Raw genomic sequence first — 20,216 nt, 5'->3', positions numbered from 1 at the left:
TACAGAGTCATGGAAGAGAGCGCAGCAACAAGGGTGCAGAGGGCAAAGCGGAGAGATTCCCACACAGAAGATCTGTGCCAACCAGCACTCACCAGCTCAAGAGGCTTGTCTGCTCACCCACCAGCCAGGACGGGTGGGGGCTGGGACCTGAGGCTCTCGCTTCTTCGGAGATCAGATCCCAGGGAGAGGATGGGGCTGGCTGCATGAACAAAGCCTGAAGGGGGCTAGTGTGCCACAGCTACCTGGGAGGGAGTCCGGAAAAACTCTGGACCTGCCTAAGAGGCAAGAGACCATTGTTTCAAGGTGCACAGGGGGAGGGGATACAGAGCACCACCTAAACGAGCTCCAGAGAGAGGTGTGAGCCATGACTATCAGCGTGAACACCAGAGACGGGCATGAAATGCTAAGGCTGCTGCTGCAGCCATCAAGAATCCAGTATACAAGCACAGGTCACTATCCACAGCTCCTCTCCTGGGTGCCTGTACAACCCGCCACTGCCAGGTTCTCGTGCTCCTGGGACAACTCCAGGAGAACACACGGTGCACCTCAGGCTGTTGCAATGTCACGCAGGCCTCTGCCACTGCAGGTCAGCCCACTTTCTCTACCCCTCTTTCGCCCTGGCCTGAGTGAACCAGAGCCTCCTAATCAGCTGCTACTTTAACCCTGTCCTGTCTGAGCAAAGAACAGATGCCCTCAGGAGACCTGCATGCAGAGGTGAGGCCAAATCCAAAGCTGAACCCCAGGAGCTGGGTGAACAAAGAAGAAAAAGGGAAATCTTTCCCAGCAGCCTCAAGAGCAGAGGATTAAATCTCCACAGTCAACTTGATGTATGCTGCATCTGTGGAATACCTGAAAAGACAACGACTCATCCCAAAATTGAGGTGGTGGAGTTTGGGAGCAAAGATATATAGATATTTTTCCATTTACTCTTCTTGTGAGTGTGTATGTGGATGCTTCTTTGTGTGATTTGGCCTGTATGACTTTACTTTTACCATTTGTTCTAAGATTCTGTCTGTCGTTATTTTGTTTTTCTTGATTTTTTTATTTTATTTTTTTTTTAGTATAGTTTTAGCACTTGTTAACATTGGCAGATTTGTTTTTTGGTTTGATTCCTCTCTTCTTTCTTTCTTTCTTTTTTTAATTACTTTTTAATTTTTTAATTTTTAATAATATTTTTAAATTTTTTATTTGAATAACTTTATTTTATTTTATTTTTTTCCTCTTTCTTTCTTTTTTTCTCCCTTGTCTTCTGAGTCATATGGCTGACAGGGTCTTGGTGTTCTGGCCGGGTGTCAGGCCTGTGTCTCTGAGATGGGAGAGCCAAGTTCAGGACATTGGTCCACCAGAGATGTCCCGGCTCCACGTAATATCAAATGGCAAAAGCTCTCCCAAAGGTCTCCATCTCAATGCTAAGACCCAGCTCCACTCAACGACCAGCAAGCTACACTGCCAGACACCCTATGCCACACAAAGAGCAAAACAGGAATGCAATTCCACCCATTAGCAGAGAGGCTGCCTAAAATCATAATAAGGTCACAGACACCCCAAAACACACCACTGGACATGGTACTGCCCACCAGAAAGACAAGATCCAGCCTCATCCACCAGAATACAGGCATCAGTGCCCTCCACAAGGAAGCCTACACAACCCACTGAACCAACCTTAGCCACTAAGGGCAGACACCAAAAACAATGGGAACTATGAACATGCAGCCTGCAAAATGGAGACCCCAAACACAGTAAATTAAGCAAAATGAGAAAACAGAGAAACACACAGCAGATGAAGGAGCAAGGTAAAAACCCACCAGACCAAACAAATGAAGAGGAAATAGGTAGTCTACCTGAAAAATACTTCAAAGTAATGATAGTAAAGATGATCCAAAATCTTGGAAATAGAATGGAGAAAATACAAAAAAGGTTTAACAAGGACCTATAAGAACTAAAGTGCAAACAATGATGAACAACACAATAAATGAAATTAAAAATTCTCTAGAAGGTATCAATAGCAGAATATCTGAGGCAGAAGGATGGCTAAGTGACCTGAAAGATAAAATAGTGGAAATAATTACTGTACAGCAGAATAAAGATAAAAGAATGAAAAGAACTGAGGACAGTCTCAGAGACCTCTGGGAAAACATTTAATGCACCAACATTCGAATTAGAGGGTCCCAGAAAAAGAAGAGAAAAAGAAAGGGACTGAGAAAATATATGAAGGGATTATAGCTGAAAACTTTCCTAATATGGGAAATGCAATAGTTAGTCAAGTCCAGGAAGTGCAGACAGTCTCATACAGGTTAAATACTAGGGGAAACACGCCAAGACACATATTAATCAAACTATCAAAAATTAAACATACACACAAAAATTAAAAGCAGCAAGGGAAAAACAACAAATAACATACAAGGGAATCCCCATAAGGTTAACAGGTGATCTTTCAGCAGAAACTCTGCAAGTCATAAGGGAGTGGCAGGACATTATTTAAAGTGATGAATGGGAAAAACCAACAACCAAGATTACTCTACCCAGCAAGGATCTCATTCAGATTTGATGGAAAAAATGAAACCTTTACAGACAAGCAAAAGCTAATAGAATTCAGCACCACCAAACTAGCTTTACAGCAAATGCTAAACGAACTTCTCTAGGCAGGAAAAAAAAAAGAAGGAAAAGACTTACAATAAGAAACCCAAAACAATTAAGAAAATAGTAATAGGAACACACATATTGATAATTACCTTAAATGCAAACAGATTAAATGCTACAACCAAAAGACATAGACTGGCTGAATGGATACAAAAACAATACCTGTATATACGCTATCTTCAAGAGACCCACTTCAGATCTAGAGACACATACAGACTGAAAGTGAGGGGATGTAAAAAGATCTTTGGTGAAAATGGAAATCAAAAGAAAGCTGCAGTACCAATTCTCATATAAGACAAAATCGACTTTAAAAGATAAACTACTATAAGAGACAAAGAAGGACACTACATAATGACCAAAGGATCAATCTAAGAAGAAGATAGAACAGTTGTAAATATTTATGCATCCAACATAGGAGAACCTCAAAATATAAGACAAATGCTAACAACCATAAAAGGGGAAATCAACAGTAATACAATCATAGTAGGGTACTTTAACACCCACTTTCACCAATGGACAGATCATCCAAAGGAAAATAAATAAGGAAACACAAGCTTTAAATGATACATTAAACAAGATGGACTTAATTGATAAGTAAAGGACATTCCATCCAAAAACAACAGAATACACTTTCTTCTAAAGTGCTCATGGAACAGTCTCCAGAATAGATCATATCTTGGTTCACAAACCAAGCCTTGGTAAATTTAAGAAAAGTGAAATCGTATCAAGTATCTTTTCCAAACACAACACTATGAGACTAGATATCAATTACTGGAAAAATCTGTAAAAAATACAAACACATGGGGCTAAACAATACACTATTTAATAGCTAAGAGATCACTGAAGAAATCAAAGAGGAAGTCAAAAAATACCTAGAAACAAATGACAATGAAAACATGATGACCCAAAGCCTATGGGATGCAGCAAAAGCAGTTCTAAGAGGGAAGTTTATAGCAATACAACCCTACCTCAAGAAACAAGAAAAATCTCAAATAAATAACCTAACCTTACACCTAAAGCAATTAGAAAAAGAAGAACAAAATAACACCAAAGTTACCAGAAGAAAAGAAATCATAAAGATCAAATCTGAAATAAATGAAAAATAAATAAAGGAAACAATAACAAAGATCAATAAAACTAAAAGCTGGTTCTTTGAGAAGATAAACAAAATTGATAAACCATTTGCCAGACTCATCAAGAAAAAAAAGAAGACAAATCAATAGAATTAGAAATGAAAAAGGAGAAGTAACAATGGACACTGCAGAAATACAAAGGATCATGAGAAATTACTACAAGCAACTATATGCCAATAAAATGGAAAGCCTGGAAGTAATGGACAAATTCTTAGAAAAGCACAACTTTCTGAGACTGAACAAGGAAGAAATAGAAAATATAAACAAACCAATCACAAACACTGAAATTGAGACTGTGATTAAAAATCTTCCAAGGAACAAAATCCCAGGACCATAGGGCTTGACAGTTGAATTCTATAAAACATTTAGAGAAGAGCTAACACCTATCCTTCTCAAACTCTTCCTAAATATAACAGAGAGAGGAACACACCAAAACTCATTCTACGAGACCACCATCACCTTGATACCAAAATCAGACAAAGATGTCACAAAGAAGAAAAACTACAGGTCAGTATCACTGGTGACCATATGCTAACACATACATATGGAATCTAAAAAAAAAAAAAAAAAAAAAAAAAAGGTTCTGAAGAACCTAGGGGCACAACAGGAATAAAGATACAGACGTAGAGAATGCACTTGAGGACACAGGGAGGGAGAAGGGTAAGCTGGGATGGAGTGAGAGAGTGGCATGAACTTATATATATTACCAAATATAAAAATAGATAGCTAGTGAGAAGCAGCCGCATAGCACAGGGAGATCAGCTCAGTGCTTTGTGACCACCTAGAGGAGTGGGATAGGGAGGGTGGGAGGGAGATGCAAGATGGCGTAGATTTTGGGATATATGTATATGTATAGCTGATTAACTTTGTTATAAAGCAGAAACTAACACACCATTTTAAAGCAATTATACTTCAATAAAGATGTTGAAAAACAACAACAACAACAACAAAAAAAACCAATATGGGCTATTTTTACTATAAGTATCCTTGCCTCTGCTTAAACAAGTATTGCACAATTTTCTAGAAGCAATGCTTAACATGAACTCCCAATATATTAGAATGGTCAGTGATTTGTCTTTCATGTAGTAAGTAATTATTTTGTATTTTTATTTGCCTTTTCTTAACCTTATTTTTTTATCACTATTATAATCTGGACATTCACTGGAAATCTTTATGATATACAGGATTGCTTCCAAAAAATAATTCATATCACAGTAGAAAGCTAGTACCCATGAAATATACATTTCCTAACATTTACCTTATCAGTGGAAGCAATTTGATTTTACTTTAAAATGGTGGTATGGCTTTGAAAATCAAAATGCTCTGATGCTTTCCAGCAGAATGTGGAATATGTTATAGATTTGTAACTTATATATGATCATGTTCCTTCCGTGTCAAGAGTACATGTTACTGGGGACTAAGGTATGAGGGTAGAAGAAGGGTCTATTATTATTATTCCTAGATATATTCCCTAAATATTAGCTTTCTTATCAGGATACAATGGGCTGTGTTTGTTCTATTAGATTTTCTAATATTAAAACAAGGAATACTTTCACCAGAGATTGCTTTTAAGACAGCAACTTATCCATTCTCAAGTCTTCAGGGCACAGGGTTAGCCCTTCTTTCCTAAAAAGAAGAAATGCTGTGATGACTGTAGTGATTTGTTCAAATTTACATATGGAAGTAGGAATGCTACCATATAGTGAACACTGAGTGTTGGTGAACTCTGAAGAGGCCCATGGGTCACCTTGTGTCCTAATGTGGCTGGGGATGACTTTAATGATTTGATGGTGTCAGAGTTGATGCTGGAAGATCTACTTCTAAAAAGCCTTTTTCAAATTTATGCACCTGGTGCCTTGATGCGGGTGAGTAGAAGGCTTGGCTCAGCTGGGTCTGATGTTCACAGATATAAACACAGACTCTCTAGCACGACAGTTTCTGCATAGTTGGGCTGAACTCAGCTCGGTTTTACATCAAACAAGATGGAAACTATGGGGCATTTTATAACTTGGCCTTAAAAATTACATAGCATCATCTCTACAGTACTCTGTTTGTCAAAGTAGCCATAAAATCACCCTGAATTGAGACAAAGGGATACAAATCCCAACCTTTCAGTGGTAAATATGTTACAGAATTTTAGACATAGAATTAGACACAGAAATACATAGAAATTTTAAAAAATAATCTAAACTCACTCTCTGATCACAAATTAATTACATACCTTTTACATATAAAATAAACTCCCTTCCAGGATCCCCAAAAGTCCAATTCTTTTATGATATCAGTTCAGGCTCATGGTTGAAGATCTCAATCACATCAGAATGCATATGAGTATCTTTGGATTTTTTCTTCAGGTACAATTTCTATCAATTTGTAAACCAATGAACTAAAGAGACTAATTTTCTGCCACCTAATAATCAACATCAAATGGAAGAAAAATAATTACATAACCAATAACCACCTCTACTCACAATGGAAAAAAGGAAGGTGTACAGAAAGCACTGGTCCTAGCAAATCTGCAATCAAGCCAAGCAGACATGTCTCGTTTCTTGATTAGGCTCCAATCCTGCTTCCTGGGACTTTTGGTTATATCTTCTGGACATTAAGTTCTACCTTCTCAGTCACCTTTCCTTTTCCATTATAAATAGGCAATGTCTGTAGCTGAGTAAATATCTCAACCTCCTTCCTGCCCGTAGAATTTTGGAGTCCACTGAGATATTTTCAGGCTGTATTTTGTGCATAGAGTCCAGGTTGCTACAGTATTTTTAAACTGTGTTTCTTATGAAACTTTTCATAATTTAGTCCATTAAACAAAAAACTATGTTCACAAATTTCCTTGAAATTAACCCTTCTTTACCAAAGCTTCCTCTGAGCTTGCTATAAGACTACAATTATAAAATTCTTAGAAATCCTGTTGTTTCAGAGAGAGGGACAGTGAGGCACACCTTTGGGAAACTTTGTTTTCCTTATCTGAAAGATTCTATGAGACATTAGCTTAAGATTTTTGTTTGTTTGGTTGTGAGGGTTTTTTTTACTTTTTCCTTTTTATCTTTTTTATTTTTTTGAATTTTATTTTATTTATTTTTTATACAGCAGGTTCTTATTAGTTATCTATTTTATACATATTAGTGTATATGTGTCAATACCAATATCCCAATTCATGTGACCACCACCCTCTCCCCACCTGCTTTCCCACGTTGGTGCCCATACGTTTGTTCTCTACATCTGTGTCTCTATTTCTGCCTTGCAAATGGGTTCATCTGTACCATTTTTTCTAGGTTCCACATATATGCGTTAATATATGATATTTGTTTTTCTCTTTCTGACTTACTTCACTCTGTATGGCAGTCTCTAGGTCCATGCACGTCTCTACAAATGACCCAATTTCATTCCATTTTATGGCTGACTAATATTCCATTGTATATATGTACCACATCTTCTTTATCCATTCCTCTGTCGATGGGCATTTAGGTTGCTTCCATGACCTAGCTATTGTAAATACTGCTGAAATGAACATTGGAGTGTATGTGTCTTTTTGAATTATGGTTTTCTTTGGGTGGATGCCCAGTAGTGGGATTGCTGGGGATATAGTAATTCCATTTTTAGTTTTGTAAGGAACCTCCATACTGTTCTCCAAAGCAGCTGTATCAATTTACATCCCCACCAACAGTGCAAGAGGGTACGCTTTTTCCCACACCCTCTCTAGCATTTGTTGTTTGTAGATTTTTTGCTGATGGCCATTCTGACCAGTGTGACTTGATACTTCATTGTAGTTTCGATTTGCATTTCTCTAATAATTAGTGATGTTGAGCAGCTTTTCATGTGCTTCTTGGCCAACTCTATGTCTTCTCTGGAGAAATGTCTATTTAGGTTTTCTGCCCATTTTTTGATTACCTTGTTTGTTTTTTAATATTGAGCTGCATGAGCTGTTTATATATTTTGGAGATTAATCCTTTGTCCATTGATTCATTTGCAAAGATTTTCTCCTATTCTGAGGGCTGTCTTTTCATCTTGTTTATAGTTTCCTTTGCTGTGCCAAAGATTTTACGTTTCATTAGGTCCCATTTGTTTATTTTTGTTTTTATTTCCATTACTCTAGGAGGTGGGTCAAAGAAGATCTTGCTGTGATTTATGTCAAAGAGTGTTCTCCTATGTTTTCTTCTAAGAGTTTTAGAGTGTACGGTCTTACATTTAGGATATTAATCCATTTGGAGTTTATTTTTTGTATGGTGTTAAGGAGTGTTCTAATTTCATTCTTTTACATGTAGCTGTCCAGTTTTCCCAGCACCACTTATTGAAGAGACTGTCTTTTCGCCATTGTATGTCCTGCCTCTTTTGTCATAGATTAGTTGACCATAGGTGCATGGGTTTTTAGCAACTTCCATGGATCTATATTTCTGCTTTTGTGCCAGTACCATACTGTCTTGATTACTGTAGCTCTGTAGTGTAGTCTGAAGTCAGGGAGCCTGATTCCTCCAGCTCCGTTTTTCTTTCTCAAAATTGTTTTGGCTATTCGGGGTCTTTTGTGTTTCCATACAAATTGTGAAATTTTTTGTTCTCGTTCTGTGAAAAATTCCATTGGTAGTTTGATGGGGATTGCATTAAATCTGCAGATTACTTTGGATAGTATAGTCATTTTCCCAAAGTTGATTCTCTCAATCCAAGAACATGGTATATCTCTCCATCTGTTTGTGTCATCTTTGATTTCTTTCATCAGTGTCTTATAGTTTTCTGAGTACAGGTCTTTTACCTCCTTAGGTAGGGTTATTCCTAAGTATTTTATTCTTTCTGTTGCAATGGTGAATCGGATTGTTTCATTAATTTCCCCTTCTAATCTTTCATTGTTCATGTATAGGAGTGCTAGAGATTTCTGTGCATCAATTTTTTACCCTGCAACTTTACCAAATTCATTGATTAGCTCTACTAGTTTTCTGGTGGCATCTTTAGGGTTATCTATGTGTAGTATCATGTCACCTGAAAACAATGACAGTTACTTCTTTTACAAGTTGTATTACTTTTATTTCTTTTATTTCTCTGATTGATGTGGCTAGGACTTCCAAAACTATGTTGAATAATAGTGGTGAGAATGGACCTCCTTGTCTGTTCCTGATCTTAGAGGAAATGCTTTTGGTTTTTCACCATTGAGTATGATGTTTGATGTGGGTTTGTTGTATATGGCCTTTATTATGTTGAGGTAGGTTCCCTTTATGCCGACTTTCTAGGGAGTGTTTACCATAAATGGGTGTCGAATTTTGTCAAAAGCTTTTTCTGCATCTATGGAGATGATCATATGGTTTTTATTCTTCAATTTGTTAATATGGTGTATCACATTGATTGGTATGCATATATTGAAGAACCCTTGCATCCTTGGGATAAATCCCACTTGATCATGGCGTATGATCCTTTTAATGTGTTGCTAGATTCTGTTTGCTAGTATTCTGTTGAGGATTTTTGCATCTATATTCATCAGTGATATTGGTCTGTAATTTTCTTTTTTTGTAGGATCTTTGTCTGGTTTTGTTATCAAGGTGATGGTGGCCTTGTAGAATATGTTTGGGAATGTTCCTTCCTCTGAAATTTTTTGGAAGAGTTTGAGAAGGATGGGTGCTAGCTCTTCTCTAAATGTTTGATAGAATTCACCTGTGAAGCCAACTGGTCCTGGACTTTTGTTTGTTGGAAGATTTTAAATCACAGTTTCAATTCCATTACTTGTGATTAGTCTGTTCGTATTTTCTGTTTCTTCCTGGTTCAGTCTTGGAAGGTTATACCTGTGCAAGAATTTGTCCATTTCTTCCAAGTTGTCCATTTTATTAGAATAAAGTCGCTTGTAGTAATCTCTTATGATGCTTTGTATTTCTGCAGTGTCCATTGTAACTTCTCATTTTTCATTTCTAATTTTATTGATTTGAGTCCTCTCCCTCTTTTTCTTGATGAGTCTGGCTATTAGTTTATCAATCTTTTTTATCTTTTCAAAGAACCAGCTTTTAGTTTTATTGATTTTTTTCTATTGGTTTCTTTGTTTCTATTTCATTTTTTCTGCTCTGATCTTTATGATTTCTTTCCTTCTACTGACTTTGGGTTATGTTTTTTCATCTTTCTCTAGTTCCTTTAGGTGTAAGGTTACATTGTTTATTTGAGATTTTTCTTGTTTCTTAAGGTAGGCTTGTATTGCTCTAAACTTCCCCCTAAGAACAGCCTTTGTGGCATCCCAAAGGTTTTGGATCATCCTGTATGCATTGTCATTTGTCACTAGGTATTTTTTGATTTCCTCTTTGATTTGTTCAGTGATCTCTTGGTTATTTAGTACTGTATTGTTTAGCCTCCATTGTTTGTGTTTTTTTACTTTTTTTTTCTCCTGTAATTTATTTCTAATCTCATAGTGTTGTGGTCAGAAAAGATGCCAATATGATTTCAATTTTTTTAAAATTTACCAAGGCTTGATTTGTGAGCCAAGATGTGATCTATCCTGGAGAATGTTCTGTGTGCACTGGGGAAGATAGTGTTATCTGCTGTTTTCAGATGGAATGTCCTGTAAATATCAATTAAATCTATCTGGTTTATTTTGTCATTTAAAGCTTGTGTTTCCTTATCAATTTTCTGTTTGGATGATCTGTCTATTGGTGTAAGTGATGTGTTAATGTCCCCCACTACTATTGTGTTTGTGTCGATTTCCTCTTCTATAGCTGTTAGCATTTGCCTTTTGTATTGAGTTGCTCCTATGTTGTGTGCATACATATTTATAATTGTTATATCTTCTACTTGGATTGATCCCTTGATCATTATGTAGTGTCCTTTCTTGTCTCTTGTAACATTCTTTATTTTAAAGTCTATTTTATCTGAGATGAGTATTGCTACTCCAGCTTTCTTTTGATTTCCATTTGCATGGAATATCTTTTTCCGTCCCCTCACTTTCAGTCTGTATGTGTCCCTAGGTCTGAAGTGGGTCTCTTGTAGACAGCATATATATGGGTCTTACTTTTGTATGCATTCAGCCAGTCTGTGTCTTTTGGTTGGAATAATTAATCCATTCACATTTAAGGTAATTATCAATATGTATGTTCCTATTACCATTTTCTTAATTGTTTTGGGTTTGTTTTTCTAGGTTCTTTACTTCTCTTGTGTTTCCCACTTAGAGAAGTTCCTTTAGCATTTGTTGTAGAGCTGATTTGGTGGTGCTGAGTTCTCTTAGCTTTTGCTTGTCTGTAAAGCTTTTGATTTCTCTGTCAAATCTGAATGAGATCCTTGCCAGGTAGAGGAATCTTAGTTGTAGTTTCTTCCATTTCATCACTTTAAATATATCATGCCACTCCCTTCTGGCTTGTAGAGTTTCTGCTGAGAAATCAGCTGTTAACCTTTTGGGAGCTCCCTTATATGTTATTTGTCATTTTTCCTTTGTTGCTTTTAATAATATTTCTTTGTCTTTAATTTTTGTCAATTTAATTACTGTGTGTCTCCGCATGTTTCTCCTTGAGTTTATCCTGCCTTGGACTTCCTGGACTTGGGTGGCTATTTCCTTTATCATGTTAGGGATGTTTTTGACTATAATCTCTTCAAATATTTTCTCTGGTCTTTTCTCTCTCTCGTCTCCTTCTGGGACCCCTATAATGCAAATTTGGTGCATTTAATGTTGTCCCAGAGGTGTCTTAGGCTGCCTTCATTTCTCTTCATTCTTTTTCTTTATTCTTTTCCACGGTATTGAATTCCACCATTTTGTCTTCCAGGTCACCTACTTGTTCTTCTGCCTCAGTTATTCTGTTATTTGTTCCTTCTAGTTTTTTGTTTTTTGTTTTTCATTTCAGTTATTGTATTGTTCATCTCTGTTTGTTTGTTCTTTAATTCTTCTGGGTCTTTGTAAAGAGTTCTTGCATCTTCTTGATCTTTGCCTCCATTATTTTTCCAAGGTCCTGGATTATCTTCATTATCATTTTTCTGAATTCTTTTTCTGGAAGTTTTCCTATCCCCACTTCATTTAGTTGTTTTTTCTGGGGTTTTATCTTGTTCCTTCAACTGGTACATAGTCCTCTGTCTTTTCATTTTTTCTGTCTTTCTGTGAATGTGGTTTTCATTCCACAGGCTGCAGGATTTTAGTTCATCTTGCTTCTGTTCTCTGCCCTCTGGTGGATGAGTCTATCTAAGAGGCTTGTGCAACCTTCCTGATGGGTGAGACTGGTGCTGGGTAGGGCTGGCTGTTGCTTTGGTGGCAAAGTTCAGTAAAACTTTAATCTGCTTGTCTGCTGATGGGTGGGGCTGCGTTCCTTCCCTTTTGGTTGTTTGCCTTGAGGCCACCCAGCACTGGAGACTACAGGATCTTTGGTGGGGCTAATGATGGATGCTGGGAGAGCTCACACGAAGGAGTACTTCCCAGAACTTCTGCTGCCAGTGTCCTTGTCCCTTTCCTCTAGGTCCCCTTTCCCCCAGGTTCTAAACGACATTTTTATTTTTTATTTTTTCCAATTCTTATTCATAACTTTTTGTAGGCCTATCAGGCTTCTCTAACAGTGTCTTCAAAAATCTGCCACATCCTATCTGAATAGCTAAAGCAATCGTGAAAAAGAAGAACAAAGCTGGAGGCATAATGTTTCCTGATTTCAAACTATATTATAAAGCTATAGTAATCAAAAAAGTATGATATTGTGTAAAAAAAAGACACACAGATCAATGAAACAGAATTGAAATAAGAAATAAACCCATGCATATATGTTAAATTAATTTACCACAAAGGAGCCAAGAAAATACAATGAGGAAAGGACAATCTCTTTAATAAAATGTGTTGGGAAAACTGGACAGCCACATGCAAAAGACTGAAACTGGACCATACACACCAAAATTAACTCAAAATGGATTAAATACTTGACTGTAAAATCTTAAACCATAAAATTCCTAAAAGAAAATATAGGTGATAACCTCCTTAACCTTGGTCTTGGTGATAATTTTTGGATTTGCAAAAACAGTAAAAGCAAAAATAGCAAAAGTACACAAGTGGGATTTCATCAAACTAAAAAGCTTCTTCACAGCAAGGTAAACATCAACATCTAATACCTATATTAGATAATCGTAATCTATCACTTGTAAGAAGCAAGGAGCTGAATGACTGTGTGTGTCCTGAGGGAAACCCCTATCTCCTATAGCTGCAATACTGAGATTGCTTAAAATCAAACACAGAATCTTATCCTGTAACTGCGTGAATTACAATGCAAATTGAGCTCCAAGCTTGGCAGCATGTTTACTTTTAAAAGGAGGGCATTGATTGGGAAAAAATGGTATCTTTTAAATTATGATGATGGCATATGGGAAGACCCTTGATGAAACTGGAGACATTAGGTCCCTAAATTCTGCTGGAAGAGGTCTCCAGACTTCCAGTGATATTTGCCTTACTATCCCCATCTGCATTGCCTAAGGAAACTCTCATGGCCTTCCCTGAGGCAGTAGCCATGCAAGACAATGCTAATTCTCCTGAGTACCCACCCTCAGCACTCTTCTTTTTTTCTAGACCTTTAAGTAGACTCAAGTGCCAACAGGCCCATAAAGGTGAGGTACAAAGTGTATTACACTACAAAAGAATTATTTGCATTTTTAATTTATACAGAGAAATACAATTAACATGCATAGGAATGGATACTAAGGATGTGGGATAATAGTGGAAGGAAGATATAGTTGGATCACATTGAATTTATGGATGTGGGTTCACTGAGCAGAGATTCTGCATTTAATATTGCACCTCCAGGAGTCAGAAAGGGTTGTAACAGTTTTTTTTTTGTTTGGTTGCCTGAAGCATGGACCAAAATGTGACCCACCGTGAGCAAACTGGAAATGCCCAAGCTGCTTTGGTTTAATGTGGATGAAGGGATTCAAAGGCTTAAGGAGATTGGAATTTTGAGGGAATTTTTAATATAAGACCTACTCACCCACATTGGGGGTCCAAAAAGCATGGCTTCCACTAAGACTGTGAGAAATAAGTTTTCAATGGGCTCCCCAGTATCCTTGAAGGGCTCAGAGTTTACTCCTCTATATAGGGCAGACCTTAGTAGCAACTGCAGCCACTGAACTGGGAAACTTAAGTGCAATGGGAGTAGTTGTATCCCCAGGTATCAGGGACCAAGTGGCAGCATTAAACCACTAAAGGAAAGTTGGATTTGATTACCTTAACAGACAGGGTAGTCAAAGTAGCAATCAGAAAAGTCTGACTCCTGCAAATCTATGGCACTGGTTAATCGATCACGGTGTTCTTAGAAGTGAAATAAGTATGAAGCCTACTAAATTCTTATTTGTTCTGTATAAGTAAGAAAGTTCTAGATCACACACTCACCAATGCCATGACAGTTTGGAGGTTAACTATAAAAGGCCAAAAAGTGGGCAGTGGCCCAATTCTTGGAAATCCCCAGTCCTTTCCTGAAATAGTTGGAATAATCCACCACTCACTAGCCTCCGAAATTACCCAGCCCATAAAAACTAACCACAGCATATTTTGGGGCCTCTCGCCTTCTGAGATAGCCCACACTCTGTCTGTGGATTGTTTCTCTCTAAATAAATCCACTTCTTACTTATCAAAAAAAAAAAAAAAGTGCTAGATCAAGTGAACAAAATTCTAGCTTGAATCATGAAAACAGTGAGTCACAATCCTCCAGTCAATTCTTAGATTTGTCTTTTACAAAACCAGAATCCCTTGAGTGAAGAAGAGAATAGATCTCCTTGAGGAAGGACTCTGGTTCATGGCCCAAAATTTATACTGTGAATCTTTTTCCCAGCCTTTTCCAAAGGGAACTACAATCTTTTACCAGGGTAACTATGCTTTGGGGAAAAAGAAATAATCAGACCTTTTGGAGACTAGTAGACACTGGTTCTGAACTGACTCTAAATCCAGAAGACCAAAAACATCACTGTGGTTCACTACTCAGAATAGGGGCTTAAAGAGGTTAGATAATCAATGGAGTTTTAGCTCAGGTTCATTTCACAGTAGGCCCAGTGTGGCTTCCAAACTCATCCTGTGGTTATTTCCTCAATTCCCTACTGAATTATTGGAAAAGGTACACTTTGCAGCTAGCAGAAGGTTCACATCACTTCCCTGACCTATAGAGGGAGAGCTATGATGGTGAGAATGGCCAAGTGAAAGCCACTAGAGTGGCCCTACTTATGAAGGTAATAAATCGAAAGCAATACCACATTCCTAGAGGTATGGTAGAGATTAGAATCACCAACAAGGTCTTGAAGGTTGTAGCAGTGGCGATTCCCACCACATTCCCATTCAGCTTTTCCCTAGTTGGCCTGTGCAGAAGACAGATGTATCTCCAAGAATGACAGTGACTCTCATAAGCTTAACCAGGGTGGTGACTCCAATTTCAGCTGCTGTACCAGATATGGCTTCATTGTTGGAGCAAATGAACACATTCCCTAGTACCTGGTATTTAGCTATTGATCTGGGAAATAACTTTTTTTTTCTCCTTTCCTGTCAATAAAACCAACCATAAGCAGTTTGTTTTCAGCTGAAAAGGACAATAATACACCTTCACTGTCCTTTGTCAGAGGTATCAACACTCCAGCTCTATGTCATAAATTAGTTTGCAGGAATCTTGATCACCTTTTCATTTTACAAGATATTACACTGATACATTACATTGGTTGAGACTAGTGAGCAAGACGTAACAACTTATTTGTTAAATAAACATTGGCAGTACTACTTATTGGTAAGATATTTGTGTGCCAGAGAGTGGGGAATAATTCTGACAAAATTCAGGGACCTCTATGTCAGTGAAATTTTTAGGGGTTTATTGATATAGGGCATGCCAAGATATTCTTTCTAAGGTGAAGGATAATTTATTACATTTAGCCCCTTCTATAACCAAAAAAAGGCACAGTGCCTAGGAAGCCTCTTTGAATTTTGGAGGCAACATATTTCTCATTTGGGTGTGTTACTTCTCCCTATTTACTGAGTGATATGAAAATCTGCTAATTTTGAGTGGTGCCCAGAACAAGAGAAAGCTCTGCAACAGGCCCAGACTGCCAAACAAGCTGCTTTGTAACTTGGGCCATATGATCTAGGAGATCCAATGGTGCTTGAAGTGTTGGTGGCAGATAAGAGGAGTATTTGAAGACTTTGGCAAACCGCTCTAGGTGATTTGTAGAGCAGGTCTTTAGAATTTTAGATCAAAACCCTGCCATCCTCTTCAAATAACTCCTTTTGAGAACAGCTCTTGACTGGTTATTGGGCCTTAGTGGAATCTGAATTCTTAATCGTAGGCCAAAAATTGTGTGTGCACGGCAACACTCCATCATCAAATGGAGACGGTATATACATGATGGGGAAAGAACAGACCCTGAAGGCATAAGTAAATTACATGAAGAAGTGACCCAAGTACCCATGATCCCCACTCCAGCCCACCACCTTCCCTCTTCCAGTCTGCACACGTGGCTACATGAGGGATTTCTTATGATCAGTTGACAGAGGAAGAGAAGATTCAGATCTAGTTTACAGATGGTTCTGCACAATATAGAGACACTGCCTGAAAGTGGACAACTAAATCCTTACAGCCCCTTTCTGGGACATCTCTGTAGGACACTGGTGGAGGGAACTCCTATTAGAGGCATAAGTTCAAGCAGTGCACCTCTTTGTTCATTTTCCTTGGAAGGACAAATGGCTAAACATGCAAGTGCATACTGACTTATAGGCTATGACCAATGGTTTGGTTGGATGGTCAGAGACTTTGAAACATCATGATTGGATAACTGGTAACAAAGATTTTTGGAAAGAGGTATGTGGATTTATTTTTCTGAATGGGTAGAAACTGTGAAGATATTTGTGTTTTCTGTAAATGCTAACCAAATGATGACCTTAGCAGAGGAGGATTTTAATAATCAGGTGGATAGAATGACCCATTCTGTGGATACCAGTCAGCCTCTTTCTCCAGCCAACCCTGTCATCATCCAATGTGCTCATGAACAAAGTGTTTGTGGTGGCAGGGATGGAGGTAATGCATTGGCTCAGCAAAATGTTCTTCCATTCACCAAGGCCAACCTGGCTATGGCCACTGCTGAGTGCCCAATCTGCCAAAAGCAGAGACCAACACTAAGTCCCTGATATGGCATCATTCCCTGGGATGATCAGCCAGCTACCTAGTGGCAAACTGATTACTTTGGACCACTTCCATCAGGGAAGGAGCCTCCTTTTGTTCTTAATGGAATAGACACTTACTCTGGATATGGACTTACCTTACTTACACACGTGTTGCTGCCAAAACTAATACCCATGTATTTATAGAATGCCTTATGTACTGTCAAGTAATTTCCTACAGCATTACTTATGATCAAGGAACTCACTTCACAGCAAAAAACCCTGCAGCAGTGGGCTCATGCTCATGAAATTCACTGTTCTTGCCATGTGCACCATTTTCAAGCAGCTGGTCTGATAGAATGATGGAACGACCTTGTGAAGATTTAGTTACAGCCTCAACTAGGTGGCAACACATTACAGGGTTGATGCAAGGTTCTCTATAAGGTTGTATATGCTTTGAATCAGCATTTAATATATAGTGCTATTTATTTCATATCCAGAATCCATAGGTTTAGGAATCAAGGGATAGAAATGGGAGTTGCACCATATACTATTATTACTTTTGCTTCAAGTTTCCATGACCTTATTCTCTGCTGGTGTGTTTGTGTGTGTGTGTGTGTGTGTGTGTGTGTGTGCATAAAAGAGCCTCCATATCCCTGGAATGAATGAACTCAAATGCACAAATTATATCCCTGATTTTCTGTCTTGTATACAAATGTAGAGCACTTACATTTATATTGTTTCTTATGTGATTTTTCAAAACAGTTTTATTTTCTTAGATAAGGAAATTAAAGTTTAAAAAATTAATTTACCTGTTTATTCATGATACATTTATTAAATTTATCTATTTATTAAAAATAAATTCAAAATGAATTAAATACTTAAATGTAAGACTTGAAATCATAAAACTTTAGAAGAAAACATAGGCGATATACACTTTGACATTGGTATTCATAATTTTTTTTGGATACGTCTTCTTGGTCAAGAGAAACAAAAGCAAAGATAAATAAATGGGACTACATCAAACAAAAAAGCTTTTGCACAGTGACAAAAATTATCAGCAAAGCAAAATGGCTGCCTACTGGATGAGAAGATATATTTGCAAACAATATATCTGATAAGAGGTTATATCCAAATTATACAAGTATCTCATACAACTCAACATCTAAACAAAAACAAAAACAAACGACTCAGTTAAAACTTAGGCAGAGAATCAGAATAGACACTTTTCCAAAGAAGACCTACATATGGCGAACAGGCACATGAAAAGATGCTCAACATCACTAATCATCAGAGAAATGCAAATCAAACCACAATGAGATATCACCTAACACCTTTCAGGATGTCTATTATCAAAAAGACAACAAATATCAAGTGTTAGCGAGGATATGGAGAAAAGGGAACCCTCACACACTGTTGGTGGGATTGTAAATTGGTACACCCACTATGGAAAACATTATGGAGATTCCTCAAAAAATTAAAAATAGAACTACCATATGATCCAGCAATACCACTCCTGGGTATTTATCCAAAAAAATAACCAAAAACATTAATTTGAAAAGATATCTTCCCCCTCATGTTAATTGCAGCATTATTTACAATAACCAAGATATGGAAGCAACCTAAGTGCCCATCAATAGATGAATGGATGCATATATATATATATATATATATATATATATATATATATATATATCTCATTTCTTCCATATAATATATAAAATGGGATATAACTCAGCTACAAAAAAGAAGGAAATCTTGCCATTTATGACAACAGGGATGGACCTAGAGGGTATTATGCTAAGTGAAATAAGTCAGATAGGGAAAGGCAAATACTGAATGATTTCATTTATATGTGGAGTCTCAAAAAGCAAAACAAATGAACGAACGTAAAAAATTATAAACAGAATTATAGATACAAATAAACAGGTGCTTACCAGAGAGGAAGAAGGTAGGGGAAGGAAAGAAATAGGAGAGAGAGATTAAGTGGTACAAACTTCCTGTGGCAAAATAAATGAGTCATGGGTATGAAATGTACAGTGTGGGGAATATAATCAATAATGGTGCAATATCTTTGTATGGTGACATATTGTAACTAAACATCATGGTGATCAGTTTGAAAAGTATAGAAGTATCAAATCACTATGTTGTGTAACAAGAACTAACATAATGTTGTAGGTAAATTATACTTCAAAAACAAACGAACTCATAGAAAAACAGATCAGATTTGTGGTTACCAGAGGCAGGGTTGGGCATGGGGGGAATTGGATGAAGGCAGTCAGAAGGTACAAACTTCCAGTTATAAGATAAATAAGTACTAGGGTTGTAATATACAACATGATAAATATAATGAACACTTGATGTATGTTATATATGAAAGTTGTTAAGAGAGTAAATCCTAAGACTTCTCATTACAAGAAAAAAAACTTTTCTTCTATTTCTTTAATTTTGTATCTGTAGGAGATGATGGATGTTCACTAAACTTATGGTGGTAATCATCTCATGATGTATGTAAATCAAATCATTATGCTACACACCTTAAACTTATAGTGCTGTATGTCAACTATATCTCAATAAAACGGGAAGAAAAAAATAATTTATCTAAGTTTACAGAGCAAGTATGTGGTGGTCCTGGAATTTATACAACTTTCAAAACTATGTCGCAAAATCAAAATTTAGAAGTCAACATTGACTTTATACATTGGGGCCTTGATGTCTTTCTTCTTATTTTTTGAGAAATCAGAATGAATTATTCAAGCATGAAGAGAGGTAGGTTTGTTATGACATTAATAAAGTTTGGGTTTCAGGATCTCTTTGTACTCCCTAATATAAAGCCTCCTAAACTAGGCACAGTTTTCCAGCTGACCCACCAGATTTTATTTCTCTTGTACTTCAGAACCCCCACTTGTAGGTTCTCCATGTCATCATATGAACATAATCATCTACAGGGCTTTACTTTGGCCTTGTGCTCTAGAAGAACTTATGGCCACCTTGAAAAAAAAAATACTGAGCACTGTGTGGTTATAACCATAGATTCTCTCCCTCAAAATAATACACTTTACATCCTTTTTCAAGTGGTTCTTAAACTTCAGCTCTATAGAACTTTTCAGAACTTTGGCCTTGAGTGTAAGAGACCTGAGAGCAGAGATCATGTGTTACTCATCATTTTACTCCTAGTACCTAGAATAGTGCTCATCAGTAAGTACCTTGATAAGTTGAAATATTCCTCTTATTACAGATGTAGTTATTTCAGGCAAGAATATAAAGGTTAGTGTACTGAGGGTTATATACATTTATTAATAAATAAAAACTCTTCAGAAACAGTAAATATTTCCAGCAGGAATTAGCTAAGAATGAAAGGTATGGGCCTTCTCAAATATAGGAGGTCAATATGGGTG

The 20,216-nt window shown here is 37.1% G+C and overlaps 1 pseudogene; it reads left to right on the top strand.

Annotated features, from left to right (window-relative positions):
* Positions 1-19,995, top strand: part of LOC103012907 (uncharacterized) — a 31,084-nt pseudogene extending 11,089 nt beyond the window's left edge.
* Positions 19,996-20,216: the final 221 nt, after the last annotated feature.

This window comes from Balaenoptera acutorostrata, chromosome 18 (genome assembly GCF_949987535.1).
Source record: "Balaenoptera acutorostrata chromosome 18, mBalAcu1.1, whole genome shotgun sequence".
NCBI lineage: Eukaryota > Metazoa > Chordata > Mammalia > Artiodactyla > Balaenopteridae > Balaenoptera > Balaenoptera acutorostrata.
The sequence above is the reverse complement of the archived record's forward strand: the minus strand, read 5'-3'. Positions and strand labels throughout refer to the sequence as shown.